Source organism: Mauremys mutica, chromosome 17 (assembly GCF_020497125.1).
Source record: "Mauremys mutica isolate MM-2020 ecotype Southern chromosome 17, ASM2049712v1, whole genome shotgun sequence".
Lineage (NCBI taxonomy): Eukaryota > Metazoa > Chordata > Testudines > Geoemydidae > Mauremys > Mauremys mutica.
In genome coordinates this window covers 25,838,875-25,861,512 of record NC_059088.1, presented here as the reverse complement: position 1 = coordinate 25,861,512, position 22,638 = coordinate 25,838,875, and the positions used below count along the sequence as shown (strand labels likewise).

Below are 22,638 nucleotides of genomic sequence, written 5' to 3'. Positions count from 1 at the left end.
GGGGTGACGGGGAGCCCCAGAGGGCAGAAGAATCTTGTGTCTGTTTGGGTTTTTGATCCCCCAGATGGGGACTGAATGCGAAAGGTGACCTGGCTGGAAAGCCGGGCGTGGCAGAACCGGAATGGCAGACAATAGGGGGTGCTAGAGCAGGACACCCCTTGCAATGCCGTGTCCTCCTACACACCCTCCTACACACAGGCGCTTAGCTCAGCGACTCAGGCAGAACTGCCCCCCAGAGTCAGCCGCTGACCCTCCTTTCACATGAGGGAAGGGGCCTCAGAGGGCAGCTAATTACGGGGCATAACCAAAGAAGGCCACGGATGGAGGTGGGGGGTGAGGGCGAAGGGGACATGGTTGTAGGGTGACCAGGTGTCCCAATTTTATAGGGACTGTCTCAATTTTCCGGTCTTTTTCTTATATGGGCTCCTATTACCCCCCACCCCCATCCCAATTTTTCACACTTGCTGTCTGGTCACCCTACATGGTTGGCACTGAGCAGAGAACCCTGGACAGCGCACCCTGCTCCAGAAAGATGCTAAGTTCAGTGGAGGCCACCCCGGGCACTCTCCCGGATGCATGTGCCAATGGGTACAAGGAGCACAACCATGCAGATCGATGCGCTTCGTGAACTCAGAGAATCCGTGATTCAGCTGACACGGGCCAGCCATGGGTGTCTTGTTGCAGCGTAGATACACCCTACCTGGCCTTGAATTTTGCTGTGCAAGTCCGAATTTTGTTGCATCAGAGTCTTTCACCGTTTGCTGTTTCTCATGTTATGGATTCAGTCCCACTTCGTAGTCTAGGGATATAGAATAAAAGTCGTATCTCATCTGAGTTATTGCAACCTTTTTAAAAAAAAAAAAAAAAAAGCCAAAAGCACAACCCCGACCTTCATAACCATTAGCTGAGCCAGCTGGCTGTTATCCCTGGCCATAAGCTTTCCTTACCTAAGTAAAGTTTCCTGCACCAAGTTTATTTTCGTTTCAAACTACCAGCTCCCCACTGCAGCTAGCCCTCAGAAGTGCCACATTTTCAGCGGCCATCAATTTATGGCGACACTTAATTTTATGGCGCTATACGTATATCTCACGGCAACACTGGAAAGCTGATTGCCGGAGAAGGAACGTCAAGGAATCCCCAAAACATCACCTTGTGCTTCGCAATGAATGAGGAGGAGGTGTCCTTTAAATATCCCCACCATTCCCCTCCCCCTTTCTTTTATTCCGGGAAAGTGTGATTTGATCTCTCATCATGCAAGATCTCGGAACCGCTTGTGTAGTGCAATGCGATGGATGGACCTCCATCAGCCTGCCTCAAATCTCGAGCCTCTAGATCTTCAGCCTGGAGCTGCTATTGCCTGCGTGAAAGGACCCCGCTTCATTAGCTCAACGGCGGTAGCTGACTCATCAATCACCGTGCGCTCCGGCCACGAGGGGGAGACAGAGAGCCGCACGCTGTACCTGTGGGTTACAAGCAGAGCTGGCTGGAAAACAGGTTTTCCTGTGGAAAAGCATGTGTGTTTGGCACACTGCGGCACCTCATGGGAGCTGTAGTTTGGACACCTCATGCTCCCATTCTCCTCTATCGGCTAGGCTTGCTGGTGGGACTACAACTCCCATGATGCACCACAGTCTCCCCTCTCAGTCTGACTCAGTCTACTTTTACCATTGGGTGGAGCCATGATTCAAACCCCCACCTCAGGCCTTGACGTCTCCATGGACCCGCTACAGAGGGATATGCTGGGACGGAGCGTAGGGGTTAAGAAGTTGGCCTGCATATTTATCAGTGGCAGCGGCTTCTACGGATGGGCTCCCGTCCCTGTATCGAACAGTTTCATTCTCCCTGGAGGAGCCGTGTATGGGTGTCCAGCCAGCTCCTGCAATAGAGGCGCACATGCCTGCTGCTTGTGCAGCGTCTGGTATGCGCGTGCCCATGTGGGGACCAGAATCTGGCCCTGGAGAAAGGAGACTGAGACAGATTCAGTGTTATGCACTGATTTTGGGTCAACAGAGCTGCGTATTCTTGCAACGAATTAATGGCTACGTTAAGGCTTAACAGACACGCAGCATTAAGTATAGCCAAGACCTTCCCAGAGACAACGGGGCTAAAACCCACACCAGTCAGATCTCAAAGCACAGGCCTCCCATCACGGCTGACAGCAGCAGTAGAGTGCCTATGACACACCACTGAGCAGTTCCAGTTCAAGCCAGCAGAGGGCAATGGTGCACCTGCAGATGATAGCAGCCCTGGGATAGTCTCTACAGCTGAGTCTCTATAGCCTGAGCTAACGAAGGGGGGGGCGCTAGGCCCATGAGCTGTAAAAGGCTCACCTTCTCGGCAGATCAGCCCCGGCAGGAAGATGATTTGCCCTGTCCTGCCATAGCTGCCCCTACTCTTTCGTTAATTCCCGATGACCTGATTTCTCATTTGTTGTTGTTTCCAGTTTGTCATTAATCAACATAGACCCAGATTGCCCGGAGGAAAAAAAAAACGAAAAAACAAACCAACAACAAAATATAAACCTCTGCAAAAGCTCCAGTCACGTCACCTCCCTAAAATGAGTTTTAATTGTAATCCTTTAATCCCTCTCAGATGGCCCTCTGAACACTGATGCTTTTCATAATTACTCCTTGCCATTTTCCCATCGGCCTAAGGAGCATCTTCAAGAGGGTGGGGGCGGGAAGAGGCCCTTTATCAAACAATCATAATGGGCCAAATTAAGACAATCGGGAGAGGAATGATGAGGGGGCGAAGGCTGTGAAAACAGAATGGGGATTATTACCCCCCCCCCCCGGCCCCAGCCCCAGAAATTTCAGAGATGAGTCCTTCATTCAGCCGAGAATTGAGGCTTGTTTGCTTTAGCCCCGGTACAATGGTCACATTTAGCCAAGTGGGTGCAGTCACAAAGGAGGACCAGGTGCTTATGATTGTAAGTGACTGGGGGCGAGAGGGTGGGGGACAGTGCTTAGCACTGGCCGATGATAAATATTAGTCAGCCAGCAAGAGCCGGTAGAGGCGCTGTTGAATATTTTTGTCTTCCTCCCAAAATTCCACTTTCCTGGTTTGAAGCAAAGCAGCCCATTTGGGGTAATTTTTATTAACGACTGGCATGACAGCTAAGGGGGTTTGTTTATTGCTGGGATGACTCGTGGGCAGAACTTGTGGATTCGTGGAATTTTCCTTGTGCTGGTGATGCTGAAAAAAAAAAATCAGTGGGAAAAAATTCCTTTGGGGTCAAGCCAGAAATGAATTTTTTAAAATTTTCGTCAAATTGGAAAGTTAAAAAAAATGGTTGTGGGTGGAACACAAGGGTTTGTTTCTATTTCGAGCCCTTAAAATTTTTGTTTTTAAATTGTTTAGGAACAGACCAGAAGGAAATTTCTGAATTAAAAGCTGTTTGGAACGAAAAATCAAAATGTTTCATTTCAAAAAGGCCAGCGTCAAATTGTTTTGATTTTTCATTACGGATTTTTGAGCTGAAACAACTACAAGAATTTGCAGACCATTTCAGTGTCACCGAACCTGCATTTTGCACAGGAAAAAAAAGCTTTGCCTGAAAAATTTCACCCAGCTCTGCTCATGGTAGAAAAGTTAAACCCGTGCGTAGGCGTTTGCAGGACGGGAGCTTTAGATTGAAGGCCCATAAGAAATTACCCAGGATTTCAGGCCGGCTTGTACAGTTCACTCGGAAGCTCTTGCTGGTCTGCCACCTGAGCTAGCTAGATTAAAGCTATGTGCATATACAGCACCTCGCTGATTTTGGTGGAGTCCTCAGGCTGCTACAGCAAATAATAAATCCTGTTTTGTATAATTGTACTGATAAGTAACTCCGAATGACATACCCCATGCTCATTACATGGCTACGTACCATACCTATTAGATTACACACAAAAAGGCTACATTAAAAGAACACTGTTAAGGTTGCAAAATCAAGCAGGCAAAGCTAAGCCTCTGCAACCTTAATTCAGACCGCTGGTGCGCACGATGCTGCCTTTGCTGACATGATCACATACTGTAATGTTGGGCAATCTTAAAAAAGGGAAGAGACCTCAGCTCCACCTATTATGCTATTGATCTAATCAGTGATTTCTCGGGCCTGAGCTGTAATTCAGGAGCTCAGATTGCGTGATCTCAAATGTATTTATCCTCACATCCCCCCGGTCAAGTAGGGCTACCGGTTTGCAGCTGGAGAATTGAGGCACAGAGTGGCTAAATGACTTACCCCAGGTCACGGAGGGAGTCTGTGGCAGAGAAGGGAATTATACCCAGCTCTCCCAAGGCTTGCGCCCTAGCCACTGGACCTTGGTCAAAGCTGTAGCGATCAGATCAAGGCGGGGAGCAGAAGCCCCTTGGAAAATAATTTTCCACTGCCCTGTCTCCAAATGAACACAAAGGACACCCCCCACTACCACAAACACACACCCCCAGCCCCAGACTTCCAGCCATTCCTCCTATCTCATTGTCTTAGAGGACTGAGCATCTCTACACACCCGTCTGCCAGCCAGGGCCATAATTAGATCACTGCCAGCATCAGCTTCCCACTTGCTGCTGGTTACCAGCTACTTCGCCCCTAAAATGAGTTTTAATTGTAATCTCTTCATCGCGCTCAGACGGGTCTCTGAACCTGCTAAAAAGGACCAGGGCTTCCCGTCTAAGCATAATTCACAAAGGCCGGTTATACGGTCTGCAGCCCATGGGAAACCGGGGGCAGACGGGAACCAGGGAGGGGAGAGTGGGTCCGACTGGGTGCGGAAGCAGCTCAGGAACCGCGGCTCTGTGATTTAGCACAGAACCAGGAGCCGAGTCCCAGCCTGCCCCGGCACCAATACCAGCCCAGTGCCCAATTCCAGCCAGCTGCTGATTAGGTTTATTCCAGTAGCACCTAGAGGCCGCAATCGAGATCAGCTCCATTGCGCTGGGCGCTGCACATTTAGGTGCCTAACTCCCATTGGGCCTAAATTCCTCTGAGGATCAGGGCTCAGGTGCCCCACATGGTCCTCTGAGAATCCGGCTCCTAAACACAGGCTGAAATTAACCCTGGAGTTCCCTTAGCCGAGCATCCCCGGCGAAACGCGCCGCTCTCCAGACTAGTGAACTATGACTTAATCCAGCGAACGTCTTGTATGGTTCTGACTGGGGTTAACCCACCCCCAACGTCTCTTTCACTCCCTAGCCCCCCCCCACCTGCCCCCTCTCCCGGAGCTGCTAATTGTTGTATTACTCCAGTGATTCTGACCCCAAAGACTCTAATGACTCCTCCCCACAAAAGGCTTTCTCTCCATGACAACTGGCACCGTCCCATCCTCCGCCATGGTGCCCAAATTAAATCGACATGCATGTAGGAGGCATGACCCTCTAGGGGCAAGGAGTCGGAGCCCGGGTGACCCCGGCGGTCAAGTGATTCTTTGGCAAACAAAGGGCCCTGTGTGTGGAGGGGCAGAAACACGGGCAATTAACTCTGGTCAAACCAAACAGACCGGGTTCATGAGCTCTGGGCTGAAGAGCTCTTGTCTGAGTTTATCAACTCCCTCACCCAGAGCTCTGCTAGGAACTAGCTCAGCCACAGAAGTGGAAAATCCAATGGGGGGACTTGGCCTGAAATCCAAAGACCGACGCAAGGTGCAACAGGGTCGGCTGGATGGAAGGATGGACAGGAATGCTCTGGGAGAGGCGCCGCAAAGGCAGGGTCGTATTAATTACAAATGGCTAAAGGAAGCATGGTCTAGTGGTTAGAGCACACTATTGGCTGCCAGGACACATGGGCTGTATCCCCAGCTTTGGGCGGCCATAGCCTAATGGAGAGAGTGGGAGTGGGGAGGGTCAGGATGCCTGGGTTCTGTTACTAATTGAGTGATGCCTAATTAATGGTTAGAGCTGGGAATAGGGGATTGGATTCGGGGGGGCCACGGGAGACCGGCATTCCATCCCTAGCTCTCACAGTGAGCGCAGCCTAGTGGTTAGAGCTTGGCGGTACGGGGTCAGGATGCCTAACTCCGGAAAGGAGTGTGCACACAGGTAGGTGGTCTGGGCCTTACCCCAGTTCTGTGTGGGAATGCAGTCTACGAATCGTCTCAGTACAGCATGTGCTGGGAGACCTGGGGTCTATGGCGAGCTGTGACAGCAAACCAGGCTTTATGCATCCCAGAATCCAGTGGGACTTTTGCCATGGACTACAGTGGGGTCAGGATTGTCTCACGCATTGTGCCTTAGTTTCCCCATTTGTAAACTCAGAGCGGGAAATCTGGATACTGCCCTACCATATAGGTCTGGTGTTGGGGGCCGGCTTTATGCAGGGGGTCAGACTAGATGGTCATAATTGTCCCTTCTGGCCCTAAAAAGCTGTGAGTAAAATCGTGGCCCCATTGAACTCAATGGGCAAATTCCCAGGATCGTCACTGGGGCAGGAACATCAGCCGTATGCATCCATGAGTGCTGTGAGCTTTAATATTTGTAAAAACACATGGAGCCAGGAAGCGCTAGAGAAGGCCAAAATGTCACTGCAGCGGTGCAGCTTTAGATGGGCAGTTGATGATTGGAACTGGTTCTGAGCATGGATTTCACTGTATTAATAACTTCATGACCTAGGAACTTTGCAGTTGTCATGATGCTGTACACCGGGGGCCACACAGAACATCACAACGATAGCAGAGGTCGGACTCAAAGCTTCCTGCTCGAAAAGTACTTGCGCTCAGGGAGTCTCCATGTGATACAGTATAGGGCTTATGACACATAGCTCAGCAGTTCTGGTTCCATCCACCAGGGGGAAGCAGTACAACACTAGGGAGACCATGATGATACTAATCAGGGTATCATGAGGCATAATTCATTACCATTTGGAGAGTACTTTAAACACGCAGAAGAAAGATGCTATGGAAGAGCAAAGTATTAACATTACTGGCATTAAATTTTATCTAATAGCTACCACCAAGCTGGGACCTAATGGTAAATGATTTCCCTGAATGCCTCCCTTGTCAAATGCAAACATCCCTTACAGGAATAATGTATTAACCGTAACAATTTACATCCCTTCATTCTGGAAGGATGATCTTGTGAACAAGGCTCTGGGCTGCGACTCAGGAGATCTAGCTCAGTTCTCCCAGACACCCGGTGCGCTCTTGGGTGAGTCACTTAATCAGCCAGTGCCTCAGTTTCCCCAGTTGTAAAATGGGGGTGATGCTAATAATTCTTTTATTTTGCCTATTTAGGTTGCCAGCTCTTTGGGGCAAAACCAGTCTCATTATATGAGTATGTACAGCACCCTAGCACTACTGGGGCCTCTTCTGGCTTGGGGGATCCGGGGGCTACCGTAATAGATCATAATCATGTTTAAAATTGAGGCCAGCCTTAGCATAGAACCTCTTGGTGGCAGGGTCAGTCTTCTGTGTTTGTACAGCCTCTAGCACTATGGGGCCCATCCGTGACTGGGGGTCCTAGGCACTACCGTAATTTATATAACAGCAATAAAAAGTACAGCTCCTAGCACAATGGGGCCCTGGGCGCTACCGTAATATACCTAATAGCTATAAAAATGATTGTGGATGCGAGAGAGAAGAGCTTTAAGCACCCACCTTGGCTTGCACTGCCCTTCAGGGTACATCTCCCCAGGCAGCAGCAGCCCGCGGCCCCGAGTCTCAGAGCTCGAGTCGCCAGCCAAGGCCAAAACTAGCAGCATAGACATTGCAGCTTGGGCATTGTCGCTTTGGGTGGCCAGTGGCAGGGGCTAGCCAGCTGAGCTCTGACCGGTGGCCGGGCAGGCGTGGGCTCGGGTGGCTTGGTGTCCAAACGGCTAGCATTAGCGTCCTAGCTTCACTCAAGCCAGCCCCAGTGTAGACGTGCCCCAGCTGCCTGGAACCCAGTTAGCACAGCAAAGAAACCCCAATATTAGAAAACAGCTGGTCATTTTTCAGCCACTCTCATGATTGTGAATGTTGAGGCCTGGCAATACAGCGTAGCCAGAGCACAAAGCAATCGTCTCCCGCAGCGAGCCCAGGCCCAGCGCCTGACCAGGAGCATATAGTCCGAATAGGTAACGCCGCCGGGCTCCCCCACCCCTCATTTAACTCCCCCACTCAGCCTCATTTATTTTCTCCACACACACAAGCTGGCATGGAGTCGTGGGAAGCAAACAAGCAGCTGTGGGTCCTAATGCTATCAGTCTGTTACCTCTGCCAGCCCCCCCCCCCCAGTCCCCTATGCCACCCCCACCCCAGATACACAGGCAGCTGGAAAAGCTTAGAATAAAAAAGAAAGAAAGAAAAACAGCCCCCTTTAAAATAAAGAGGAGGAGAGAGAAAGGGGGGGGGCGGCGGTAAAAATCGTTAGCACTAATTATCAGGCGCAGGGACAAACGATTAATTTGCAAGTCAATTAGGCTCAGATAGGTTCACGCTTCCTGTTCTCAGCCACTGAGGGGGAAAGAAAATGAGAGACACACAGAGGCCTTAATCCTTCTCAGAGGAGCCGCCATGGTGGGGCCGGTTTTCTGTGCCAACGTTCGGAGGGCCGGGGGGACGAGGTTACAGCTGGCACGGCGGAGGCTGGGCGGAGAGAGGGGGGCGGGGGGCACCCTCCTTGCCAGTCATTGTGCCCGGCGGAACAGCAGTGGCTTGTCTGGTCTTCCCGCCCCCCCCCCCAAACCCACTGCGTTTCTCTTTCCCTGTTTGGCACAACGCCCACCCCCCTTCTCCATCCACCTCCAGTCGGCGGCCCCACGGCCGGCTGCTGGGGCCAGCCGCCACTTGGCAGGTGAATCCCAAAGGCCACGCTATGGCCCCACGAGGCAGAACCCGCTTTACGCCTTTGGCAGAGCCGGAGCTGGGTAAAGGGGTCGCAGCGTCAGTGAGGGGCCCCGTGCTTGGCGCCCCCCCGCACTGCATTATGAACCTGGGTCTGTGGGCCCAGACTCCATGTTCCCAAGCCCAAGCGAGAGCGCCCACCCTGCCTGGCAAACCTGGGCTTACAATTGAGGGGGGCTCGCAGCCGTGCTGCCGCAGCCATACTGCACCACGCCGACCTCCTGACTTAAGCCTGTGGGTCGGGCTGCGTCTACACTGCAGAATGACCGGGCTTGGCCCTGAGTCACAGCAGGAGTCGGGCTCTGCCCCACCTGCCCCGAGCAGAGGCCTCAGACCTGGGTCCTCCTGAGTGCTTGCTGAAAGGGTCTGAAGTCTCCGCATTGTCATGCTCTCGCATTGAATTTCACATTCCCACGCCGCCAAGGAGAAGTGGGCACGGGATGGCAAAGAAAGTTAGGGCAGATGTTGCTAGGCCATATCTCTTTGGACCTTCACTGTCCCAGCAGGAGAAGACTCAGGAGAGAAGGCTCCAAGCTCCCCAAAGGACCTGATCCTGGATACTATCTAAGATCCCGCATACCACCTGAGCACCCTCAGTTCCCAGCAAAGCCAAGCCAATTCGAGGGTGATCAACACAAACCGGGCGGGGACCAGTTTTTCCCATCCCAGGAGCCTTTTCAAAAAACAAAACAAAACAGAACAAAAAAGTTTCCCATCCCCAAACAGGATGAAAAGTCAGAATCTTGACCTTTTCCCTGTACTGAAAATCTGAAACCACCTCAGATCGGCTCAGTCGAAACGTTTCGTTGCGGTTTTGACATTTACGAAAAGATCATTTACAGGACAAGATAAGCGGCGCCTCCACTGGGAGGAGCCTTTTGACCACCCAGGGGCTTTATTTCATTTTGAAAACATCAGCAAGGGAAGGTTCCAATTTTTTTTTTCTTTTAAGAATTTTTTTCAAAGAAGAAATTTGCCCAACACGCCCCTTTCCCACACCCAGTTTTGAGGAATTGGCGCTTTTTGACAGTTTGTCAAATTCCTGCCCCGGCTTACTCAGCGCCCCGGGCTTAGTACAAGGTGGGATGGAGGAGACAAGCAGCGAAACTCAGGTGAGGAACAAGCATAATATGGTTGCCCAGTTTATCTGAGTGATTTCTGCAGCCAGGAGGTTTGGAGGCACATGCCCTCTTTCCTTTCACTAAGGCCAGGATGCTGTTGGCTCGATTCAAGCATAGAAGGTTGTTTGCAATTCCCAGACATTTGTGAAACTTAAACTCTCCACAGTGTAAAATCTAATGGAGTCCCAGGTCGTAATGGATTTAGCCCATTTCAGACCCACAGCAAGTAGAGCGGCCTCATAGAAATCATGAGCCAGGCAGTTCCACAGGCTGGGTTTCTGGAATTCCCCAGCCTGATTAAAAGGGAACCACAGTGTGTGTAACTGAGGTCAGACTCAGACCCTGGTATTATATTATCAGAAGAGATTAGGATTTCATAACTCAGTAATTGAATATGTAGAACTATTGTAATAAAATATTTAAATACTATAATTACAAAATTCATCATAGCCCCCTGAACCGGGCAGTTTAAACTTTGCTTTTATGCAGAAGTGGGGTTTAATGGTTAAAACAGATGACTGGGATGGAGGCAGGACTCCTGGGTTCTTTTCCCAGTCCTGGGAGGAAGTATTGTCTCACGGTTACATCACAGAACTGCTAGTCAGGACTCCTGGGTTCCATTTCCGGTGTGGTCAAGTGGCCACAACATGGGATTGGGAGTCAGGGCTCCGAGCCCCTATTCCAGACTCGGCCACTGACCTTGGGTCAGTCACATCCCCTTTCCATGCCTCAGTTTCCCCATCTATAAAATGAGGATAATGAGACTCACTCGCTTGGTAAAGCACTTTGAGATCTATGGATGAAAAATGCTGTTGAAGTGCTTGCTATAAACTGGAAGTGGCGTGAGATTTTTTTAACAGCCACAATCATTTAGGGGCCTGCCTGCTGCATCTCCTCAGCATCAAAATTGCTGTAAAAGGGTTGAGGAGAGAAAGAACATTTCATATAAAATGTAACATTCATTCTCAAAGGGCCCAATCCGGAGTCCACTGAAGACAAGGGTGTCTTTTCACTGGGGTTTAAACAGGAGTTAGAGCAGGACCCAAATGCTCACAAGTTATTTCCAAAATGCACCTATTTTAAAATGTGGCGAGCCCAATCCTGCCGGGGCTTGAGTGAGAGCTGAGGGCTCTCTGGACTTTTCAGAACCAGGCTCTAAGACCCAGTCTGCACACAAATTTGCACTGGTCTAAATCAGTGCAAAGTCCTGTATGGATCCTCTTATCAATTTAAAAAGTGGTTTATTGTGGATTAGCTTAAATCTGTTTCTAGTAGAACTGGGCAGGAACATTTTCCCGTCCTGTGAAAATATTGGAGATGTCAGAATTTTGTCCCCATCCTGAACCAGGACCACCCCCACCCCAAAAAAGAGTCAAAAATCTCAAATTTTGATGAACTGAAAATAATATATAAATTTGGATCTGTTCAAATGTTTTGTTTTGATTCTGACCATTAAAAAAAAAGCTTACTTTTAAATTAAATTTAAATTTAAATTAAATAATTAGCTTACTTTTAAAAACAAAAAGCAGGTCAAACCAGAAAAACTGGATTTGTTTCGATAATTCTGAAACTTTTTTTCCCCCCTCAAAAATCTTCCAAGTAGTAAAATTCATCAAAGCCGACCCTGTGCTGTCCAAAGTTTTAATTCTGAAGAAGCGGCATTTTCCACTGCAAAAATGTTTATCAAAAATTCCAACCAGCTTTGTTCCTCATCAACTTAGGATAAAATAGCGCTATTTTGACTAAAATAGGAGCATTCACACAGCCTTTTGCGCTACTTTAACTAAACTGAAATCACTCCTTATGTTACATTGGTGAGTCTCTCCCAATGGACATCCCCAGTTTAACATTGATTTTTTTTAAGCCAATTTAGTAAAACCAGTGCAACGTTACAGATTTGCTTAACTCTATTTAAACCTGATAAGTGCATTCACAAAGAGGCTCGCACTAATCTAATTTAAACCAGTTTAGGCTTACCTTGGAATCATTTTTAATGGAATTTATTTATTTCAACCTGTGCAAAGTCCTGTGTGGATGCATTGCTGCTGTATGCCTCAGTTTCCCGAGCTGTTAAATAGGGATAAGGTACTGACCTCCTGTGTAAGGTGTTTTGAGATCTAAAGATGAGAAGTGCTCTCTACGAGCAAGGAAGGTATTTATTATTAATTATTATTAAACCTGCTCCTAATTAAGCTAAACTGAAATAAGACTGGTTTAAACATAAGTGAGAGCATCCACGTAGCATCTAAGTAAATCAGTTTAAAAACCACTCCTCTGCTTCTAACACTGTGTATAGACAAGCCCTGCCCCCAAATGACTGCCAAAGAGAAATGGAGGGCTTAAAAGCTACTTTAACCAGCACTCCATTGAAACTAGGAAGTGTTAGGAAAACGCTGCATCCGTTCCTGATGTGATCCACTTGAAAGAAATTACCAGACACCTGTTTGCTTTTCAATACCCTTGCAGTTGACAATTACAGTCCTCACACAACAACAATGGACAGAGAGTACCTTTGCGAAAGGCGTGTCATAATAACACTTTGTCCCACTACAGCACCTTTCATCTGAGAAGCTTCAAGTGCTTAATGTATGTGAATTAATTAAGCTGTCCCAAGAGTTAAATGAGCATTACCAGTCCCATTTTACAGCTGGGGAAACTGAGGCACAGAGAGGGGGCGTGACTTGCCCAAGCTCACACAGCGAGTCAGCAGCAACATTAGGGATTCTAATTCCCACTTCTGTATTTTAACTAGTAGGCCACACTTCCTCCCACATTTGGGAAGAGTGCTCAGAAATCCTGGCTCCTAGCCTACGGCTCTAACCACTAGACAAGACTTCTCCAAGACCTGGGAGCAAAACTCAGGAATCCTGACTCTTGGCACTCTGCTTTAGCCACTAGACCACACTGCAGTGTTAAGTATCAGAGGGGCAGCTGTGTCAGTCGGTATCCACAAAAACAACGAGGAGTCCGGTGGCACCTTAAAGGCTAACAGATTTATTTGCCCAAATAAATCTGTTAGCCTTTAAGGTGCCACCGGCCTCCTTGTTGTTACTGCAGTGTTAAGAATCGCTCCTCCTCCTACACACACACACACACACACACACACACACACCCCACTCCTATACACTTTGATCATGGCTTTCACTGTATGTAAATATTCAGCATGCATGTAGAGTGTAGGAGTTCTTTTGCTGTGCATGATCTGAATTTATGGCATTTACCCACACGTACGTACACACACACACACACACACACACCCTGTGTTTGAAATCTGACAAAAGTGAGCTAATTGGCAGTGCAAAAGAAGCTGAAAAGGGGCCAAAAGGAGGGGGGGGGGCTGAAGAGTGCTGCACAATGCCATGCTGTTTGCCTGCCTCAGATGAAATGAGGGCTATGTGACAACGGTTTTCTTTTTTAAGAGCACGTCTCCCTTCCAAAGAAACATACAACTGATTCTTTGATGCATCATTTTGTGTAAATCAAACGCCGTCGCATCTATCCAGGGAGACTTTCAAAAGCACATCATCATCATCATCATCAGGAGTAAGAGTACAGTTACTGTAATGCCCAGAGACTCCAACAGAGATCAGAGACCCATCAGGGTGAGGGTTGTACCCGACGCATAACAACAGACAGTCCCTTGCCCAAAGTTCTTACCATCCTGGAGGGCGTGATCATAAAACAGGGCCCTTTTCAAATGAGTGGAGATGGTGGCCTGTTATCAGGTTAAAATATTCCCTGTGACCCACACGAGTGCTGAACTCTACCCTAGAGATGGCTGCTTCTCAGCTGATGCTGCCCAGCAATGGCCCAATTCTAATTTATGCTAAGGGCCCCTTTACATCACTTTTGCAGTATAAAGAAGCCGGCAGGTGGGCCAAAAAAGAATCTGACCCATAATATTTGATCTCTCTCTCAAAATACTGAAACTCTACCTTGCAGCTTCATTGAAGACGTCCCCTGACACTGTACTGATAAATCTCACCCCAAGTGATGCTAAGGTTTTTCTAAGGGGCTTGGTCATAACCCTGAATTTCTCTCCCCAGGCCTTTTCTAGTTATGACTTGAAATTCAAGCATTCGCTCTTATTCAGTCGTTCTGAAGGAGCACTCACCTAATCCGGTAAACTGGATTGTTTTGAATGCTGCCATCTACATCACGGGAGAAAGGCTGGTAAAAAAAATAATAAAAAAAATTCAGATGAAAGTAGTCATTGAAAATGTTGGGGCTGTCTTTCATTGAAAAAATAATCAAAGTTTGTATTGATTATGGGGATGGTTCAAACATTAGACATTTGGAAATTTTCCAACAGCTGTATAACCCGGCAGTGGAAATGTTAGGGGTTATTTTTCTCCAAAACACACATTTTTTAAAATGAATTTTCAACCATTTTCTAAGGTTTGAAAACATTGGCCAATTCTCCAGGTGGGATTTGTAAAAGGGTGGACTCTTCTGGTCATATATATATATATTTTCATTAAAAACAAAACAAAACCCCACAACTGTAACACCAAAAACAAACAGAAAACAGTGACTGCTAAGCAAAGCTTTAAATGCCTATGTTTAAAAACCATCAACCCAAGATTTTAAAAACCATGGGCCAGATCTTCCACTGGTGCAAAGCTAAGATCTGTCTCAGTCTTGCTAAAATTCTAAAACAATTTTAAATCAGCAATTTTATAGAAACAGATTTCTAATAATACATTGATTGGAATTGTTTAGGGCCTGGTATTTCAGTAAATAATTGTTTTAAACAGTCCAAATCCTTATTGTTTTTACTCTACTTAAAACCTCATCAGCATGCTTCAAGCAGAAACGTCTCTCCCCCCCACACCTCCCTTTTTGTTAAAGTGAGAGACAAGGTGGTAGAATTACATTTATGACGTGGTTGAAACGGAATCCCTGATTGACCTAACAAAATAACAAACAAGAGTTTATAACTCCTTAAACAGGAGTCTGTTATAAAAAAAACAAAGGGAATCTGAAATATTAACCCAAACTTTCCCTCTTGGTTTCATGGAGCTACATTGTATTGCAACGATCTTCCGGAAAGAGCAAACACTGCAGATTAAAAACAAACACAGATTTGCAGAGTTATTTTGAGAGACTAAATTATCCTGGGAACGTTTGAAAATGAAACCAACTAGCTTGCGCGCACACACGAAGAAAGAAGTCTATTTTAAAAACAAAAAAGGAGCTAAACTTAAAAATTTGCCACACCTTCAAGTTCCACCCAGATTGTTAGATATTTTCTTTTCGCTGATTTGGACGTGGAATGCGGAAGGAAACATAGATCAGAAGATAGAGAAGCGTGCGAGAGAGGGAGTGAGAGTGTCTTAATTCACCAAGCGATTTCAAAAGACCCAGCAAAAAATATCCAGTCACATTTTTATTTGTAGCTGCAGAGACTGAAATGCAACAGCATGTAAATTGCATTTCTGATCGGATCCAAATATTTTCGTTAGAATCATGCCAAGAAGGGGAGGAGGGGGGAGTTTGGGGCAGTTTTTGATAAACATTTTTTTAAAACGTTCTGCCTTTGAAATTCTTTCCCGCTTGAACTGTTGATCAGAATGACTAGCACCGCTTCGTGTTTCTTAGTCACTGGTTGCTTGTTTTAAAGCAAGAGGGAAGAGGGATGGTAGAATTTAAAGCAACTCAGCGTCTGAAACGTTTAATAAAGACGGTTTTCTCTTGTAACACGGAATGATGTTGGTAAACGAATATTTGCAGCAGTGGTGCCTGTTGCGAAATTACTTTCCATTTTACCTTTAGATCGGGATTGTACTTGTAAAATTATCCTGCAATATTCACCCTCTCCTCCACTTTTCCTAGTTTGCTAAAATCTAAATTCCAAATTTACCATAAAAAAAGAGAGAGCGCGCGCGCGAGAGAGAGATGCCCGTTTTTTCCTCCTTTACAAATTTCATTTTTGCGTGTTTGTTTTGGCTTGCTTTGTTGTAATCGGAGGTTAGTTTGATTCAACTGGGCATCAGTTGATTTAATTTAAAAAAGAGCTTGTTTTATAATCTGATTTGGGAAGGGAAAAATCGTTGATGATTTTTTTCCCTGCTTGCTGTATGCGGTCATTATTCTTGCATTTCCTAATGAAACATAAGATTACAAATTAATTGAATTGTTTCCCCCCCCCCCCATCTGGCATCTCTTCTAAAATTTTGGGTAACCGGTAATAAATCGCGGTAGGACAAATATCCAGAACGTTTTCCCTTTTGCGCATCACATTCTGCAGACAGGGAAGAAATTCCCGCGAGTCAATTTCCCCACCGGAGCCGCTACTCTCAAATTCGAGCTAGTCAATTTCCCTTTTCAAAATTCCAGCTAGTCAATTTCGCAACGGCATTTACCTCCCCAAACTATTCTACTTATAAATAAATGGAACAAAGCAACCAAACAGCAAAGCCTTCACAAGAGAGATCTCGCTGGGTAGATGACTTCGAATGGTTCTTTTCTCACTTGAAAACATTTCTATTCTAGTTGATTAACTGGTTTCACAGAAGCGACTGCAAAAGGAAAAGATGGTTTCTACCAACCGCCAGAAGTTTGGAAAGATGCGGACAGAAGAAATGTGAAATACCATAGATGGATTTTTTTTAAAACCTGTAAAGAAATATTGCCATGTACTCAAAACTAATGAACACCGCTCTTTGCATGAAAAAGAAACGTGTCCTGGACAGACCTATGAAACACATGATCTTTCAGCTTTTATTCTAGGGAGGAGTTCTTTTTATGCAGTCTTCTCAATCAGTCCATCCATTGATTTTGCAGCCTCAAGGTATTATGACACATGTAAACTTCAGACAATCTGGAGCTTTCTCCAAAATGGATACATTTTTAATACACAAATAGGACCTCCATTTGGTAAACTACAGGAGTACAGAAGGGCTGCAAATCCTGAAAAATAGTTAGCTGAATATAGCTGAATTATAGGGGATAAGGCAGCTTTCCATTTGATCCCCTGGTATTAATTTTACCATGAAATATTGTTTCTTTGTTTTCCTATTAAGCAAACTTCATACATTTGTAGCCACAGAAGTTAAATATGCCATGTGCTTCTTTAAAGCATTTAATTTTAAAGAAAGTTCTGGTAGAAAGTACTGTAACTGGATATTTAAAAATAGAACAGAGAAATTTTCATTTTCCTTTTGGCACATTCAGCTGTCATTTGATCATTTTTTAGTATTATCAAGAAGGCTTAAGCTGACAAATGAAGCATTTTGTTTCATGATATATAATGATTTAAATAATCATTTATATTAAATTATATATATACACATTATATTTTAATATAAATGGCTACTTAAATCATATATATGATAAGGAGCTAATACTGGAGTTAATATGATTGTCTGTTTCATACACACACACACACACATTATATATATATATCCATCCCTCTAACTTTCATACATATGCCAGATCCTTAGCTGGTGTAAATTGGTATAGTTCAAATTGAGAATCAGCCCTATAGTATTTTGTTCCAGAAAGACTTGCTATCAAGCACAAGCCTCAATCCTTCAAACAGTCAAGCACCTGCACACTTCACTCACTTGAACAGTCTCACTGAAGTGGCTGGGACTACTCACAGGAGTCCAGTGCCACATGCGTTTGGAGGATCGGCGTGGCCTAATAAACAGAGCACTGGACGGAGACTCAGGAGGCCTGGCTCCTGTTTGCACTGCCACTGGCCTGCTCGGTGACCTTGGGCACCTGCTCTGTGCCTCGGTTTCCCCCATCTGTAAAATGTGACCAATGATACTGACCTCCTATGTAAAGTGCTTTGAGATTTACTGGTAAGAGCTAGGGATGAATACCAGGATTACCTTTGTCCATACCAGTGAAGGAACTAGCTCATGTATATCTAAACAGGCAACTAGATTAACAACATACAAGGCCTGGGGGTTCAGAGGGAGATGATGGTGCTCCCAGAGCCTCTCAATTAGTGTAAAACTGGTGTAAATTACACCACGAGTCCCCTTTACAATGCCAGAGTGAGGTAAAGGGGCCTTGGTGTCAATGAGAATGAGGCATTATATTTCTTTCAATTATTTACAATATTAGGTGCCTATGAATAGGACCCCTCAATATACACTGATCCCAAATACACAGGTTTTTCAGAGATGGGGGTTTTTATTGGCCCACCCAGGAGAAGCCGGCTGTCAAATTTGGGTCCTGATCCAGGTTCAGAGTCTGGACCCCGGGAATCCAAAGGTGAGTGAGTTTTGATTGAGACTCATCTCTTGTATCAAACCTACATTGTAAACACTTCGTAGCTGGTGACATTACAGGGCTCTTTGCAGGGAAAACCCCTCACCCAGGAATTTGGGTAACTGAAGAAAGAAAAGAGAAGAGGCCTTCCCAGCTCCTCATCACCCCAGCTCTTCCCCTAGTGTAACTAACCGGACATTAAGCCCCCTTTGCACCAGGCTGACTGGGAACGTATCCACTGACCTCTCTGGCAGCACATCGCGGCCTCAGTGCAAATGAGACTCGAGCGCTTACACTGTTTGTACTGTCACTGGTGCAGTTTTAGACCAGCCTATCTCCGGATCAGTGCAGGGAATCTGGAGTAAGACTCAGGGACTCGCTGGAGGTTCCCGGGTACTGGGATATAACGGAGGGGATGCAGACAACATCTCAGTGCTAAAAGCAACCAGGGGCTGTAATAGGGTGTTCACACGCACAGCTAACATACTGGGCCTGATTCTCCTTTTCACTAAGGCCCTTTTACACCGTCAGGGTACAGAGGCATTAAAGTGGAGCTAAATTACAATTAAGACCCGTTTACACTGACAGGACAGTCTAAAGGGGCCTTAGTCTAAATCAAGGCAGATCCAGACTGAGGGAGAGATTTATACAGGGATGAGTTTGGGCCCTAGGATTTGCTGAGGTTTGCAGGCCTGATTATCATTTACACTCAGGCCTGGTCTACAGATACACATTTTGCTGTCATAACTATATTGGTAAGGGTTGTGATTTCCTCTCCCCCTCCTCCCCACATCCCAAGTGAGATAGCTGTGCTGGCAAAAACCCTAGTGTAGACACGGTTACACCACCACCACCACCGTTACTTGTGCCAGTACAGCTGACTCCATTTGGGGAACTGGATTAAGCTAAATGACCCTTTGGCCAGTATAAACTGTATCTCCACTGGTGGGGTGGTGGTGGTTGGGTGGGGGGTTTGCTGGTATAGTTCTCCTGGAGTGTCCACACTGGCAAACCCTTTCAAGTGTAGAAACGACCTTAGATGCCTTTCTCTGGCATGGGTCCTTAGCATCAACGAGAACTGGGCCCTTGGGGTGAAAATCCGGCCCCGGTGACGTCAATGGGAGTTTTGCCATTGACATCAATGAAACCAGCGTTTCGGCCTTTGCATCTTAGAATCATTGGGTGAGAAGGGACCGCAAGGATCATCTAGTCCAAGCCCTGGCCAAGATACAGGGTTCGTTGCATCCTAAGAGATGGTCATTTATTATTCTTCATAGTAGTAACCCAGGGCCCCATTGTGCCAGGGGCTGTACAAAGAGAACAAAAAGATCCCTGCTCCACAGAGCAGAATCAATGACGATTCAAGACAACGTCCGTCGTTACCTCTGGGACTCAAACGAAACAACCCACCAACGTATCATCGTTCTCTTAAAAAGCTTGGCGGGTAGCCCTCTTTGTGTGTGCGCCAGGCATTGGTTCTTCCTGCTCCTCCATTAGAATGGAAGAAAAAACCAAGATCGTTCCAAAGAGGATAAAGTCCGACATACGTATCCTTTAATTATATAGAAGCAACTGACGATAACATTGTCTGGGCTTTCCGTTTCTTCCCTTCCTTCCTAAGCCGGATAAAGGTTGAATAAAAGTTCTCTGAAGGGACTGCGCTTCAGCCTCACTACAGGCGGGCCTGATTCTTACGGCTTTGCAGAGGCAGCGAGTGGCAGGAGAAGAATCAAGATGGGGCCCCCAATCTGGGTCGCTGTGTTCAGCAAACAAACAAACAAAACAGGGCCCAGTTCCCATGGACACCCCGCTCAGGCAGCAGGGCCGGCCTTAAGGAAATGGCCCCCCTGGGCGAGCTTGTATTTTAGGGGCCTTTCTTTGAGCTTGAGAACAGCGGCACAGGGCGCGAGGACCAGCCCCCGCACAGAGAGGAGTTTCTGAGCTTCCCCCCACCATACGCCCCCTGACCGCTTAGCCGGAGGAGAACGGGTTGGTTGGGGGACGACTCAAGGACCGGCCTGCTTGCTCTGCAGGGGCGAGCCTTCCCGCCTGTGCCTCCTCACCAGGCTGGCAGCTCCGGCATCATCACCTACCCCATCCCCGCCCTCTCCAGCAGCCCAGACCCACCAGCTTGCGGCACTCAGATGGGGCCCACCTGATCAGGTGGCCCACTTTAAGGCCAGCCCTGTCTGGCAGCACAAAGAGATCTGAAAGTAGGTGTAATTGTAATTTATACCTAAATCAACCCACAAGAGAGACACCGGCTGCTGGTGTAAATCACTAGCTTCACTGGGCCTGATCCTCACCTGTTGAAAGTTGTCCTAGCTCCACTGAAGTTAACGGAGGTTGGACAAAATAGACCAGCTGAGGATCTGCCCAGGGTGTCACTGAGCCTCCAATTTCACTGCGATCCGGATCACGTCATTCCTCTCTACTCCCGCACTACACGTGCTCTTAACAACAAAAAACAACCCTCGGATTCCGGCAGTGGTTATGGGATTTAACACACAAGGGTTTCTAAGACCACTAATCCTATTATAGTTCTACAGGCATACAGGGTAATAGCCACTGGACTTCCAGCACGAGGGGTGCGGCTTGGGGGGTGGGTGGGGGAAGTCCTCATAAGAACAATGATCCCAAATGCCTGGAAAAATGATGTATGAATGTGTATTGAGCTCAGTGGAGCTACTCCTGTTTACATCAGCTGAAGAACGGGTGCATGGACCAGATTCTCACGGACACTGCTCTGGTGGGGCAGAGGGGACTACGTGTGGGTGGAAATTACCATTACACAGAAACAAGGTGCAACTGTTGCAGGGGGGTGGAGGAGGGCACAATTTAAAGGTTCTGGTGGTATGCACCAGTCACCAAGGTTCAGGGCAGGGTATATCCAAACCCTGGAAGAAACCGGGGAGGGCACATTCCCCCCCTCCCCCATGTATCGCCTCTGCAATTGCACCATTAGGTACTCAGCTACAACAGTCATGAGAGTGATATAAAAACGTACATAGCACAGAACAGACTCCCACTTCAAGACCCTTTACAGCACAGCACAAAGCTCCCTAGCACTCCTGGTTCCAGCACCTATGTCTGTTTGAGGAAATGCACTACAAATAGCAGTCTGGCCCAAGCAAAATCCCACCCGACCCCCTGGGTACAGACCGGAGTGGCTGGCCCGAGCTGCCACCCCTGCCATGCGACTGGTTTTGGGGTGCTCTCTCGAGAAGAGCCCAGCACGGGTCGATCTGCACTGGGACGCATCCTCCCAGCTGTTGTGGAGACCCTACGAGTGCACCTCACACCCGCGGCAGCCAGTCTCTGGGGGCGCTCACCCAGAGTAACACAGGTAGGCTGTAGCAGAGCAGGGAACTGAACCAAATCTCCCCAGATCCCTGGCTGACAACTTAACCGTGGGAACCGTCCTCCCAATGAGAGCACAAGGCCTCTAGATTCCAGTAATGCTCCTTCTTGGGCTTGATTCTCTTTTACACTGCAGCCCCCTTTATGCTGCTCAAGTGGTATATAAAAGAGCTTATCGCCAATGGAGAATCAGGCCTCTTGTTTCTAGTCAGTTTCAATATTTCCCCTGCCTGGAGTCAGTTTCCCCGGTGTGTGTGGATCTTCCATAGCACAACCAGGGAGACAAATTGAAATACAAAAATGCGATTGCAAAAAGACAACAAAAATTGGCCAGGAGGCTCAGACATAGGTGAAAGACCCCAAATAACTTTTAAACTCCTTTTCTTTTCTAAAAATCGACTAGATTTCAAGTTGGCAGCATCCCTTAAAGCATGCGGCATAAAGAGGAACGGTCAGCGGATATCAACATTTTTATTTGTTTATTGATTTATTTTTGGGCTGGCTGCTGTATTTTAATTAATCTGTGTTTAAGTAAGATTGGTGTGATTAATAAGGAACAAAGAACACACACACACACACACACACACACACACACACACACACACACAAAAGCTTTCAGTGAAAAGATCAGGCCAGGGACGGGTGGGGAGGGAAGGAAGAGATATGTCTGCAGAAATTAACTAAAAAGCAACAAAAATCTGTTTATAACAGATATATCACCCACGCCAATCTCTGCAGTAACAGAAAAGATGGCAGCCTCCTCAGGCTGAAATGGATAAAACCCGAGTTATCATTTGAGATTCTATATAGGGGTTTATTTGATTCTATTTGAATAGGAGCCAGATTTCCCCCCCCCCCCGCACATACATACACACCACCCCACATTTCCCTTTGGAAAAAAAAGATTAGTTTGTGTATTCCCTTCTCTCCTTTTACTGCTGTTTACATGCCTGCAATTAAAGACCAAGGACCAGGTTCCACCCAGCACCTTGTGCAATCATTTACACCAGTGCAATATGAAGGTAAAATAATCCCAAATCTGTATAGTTGCACCCAAGTTGCATTTACATTAAGACCCCTTCAAAGTGCTCTGCCAGTGTAAAGAGGCTTTAAAGTGGATGTGAATTACAGTAACA

General features: G+C 46.9%; 1 long non-coding RNA gene across 1 annotated transcript in view; it reads right to left on the bottom strand.

Annotated features, from left to right (window-relative positions):
* Positions 1–703: 703 nt before the first annotated feature.
* LOC123351366 overlaps positions 704–22,638 on the bottom strand; it is a 60,275-nt gene continuing 38,340 nt past the window's right edge. The window contains exons 2-3 of the long non-coding RNA XR_006574016.1: positions 14,031–14,086; positions 704–799 (exon numbers count right to left, since the gene is read on the bottom strand). This is a non-coding gene — a long non-coding RNA (uncharacterized LOC123351366). The remainder of the gene's footprint in view (positions 800–14,030; positions 14,087–22,638) is intronic.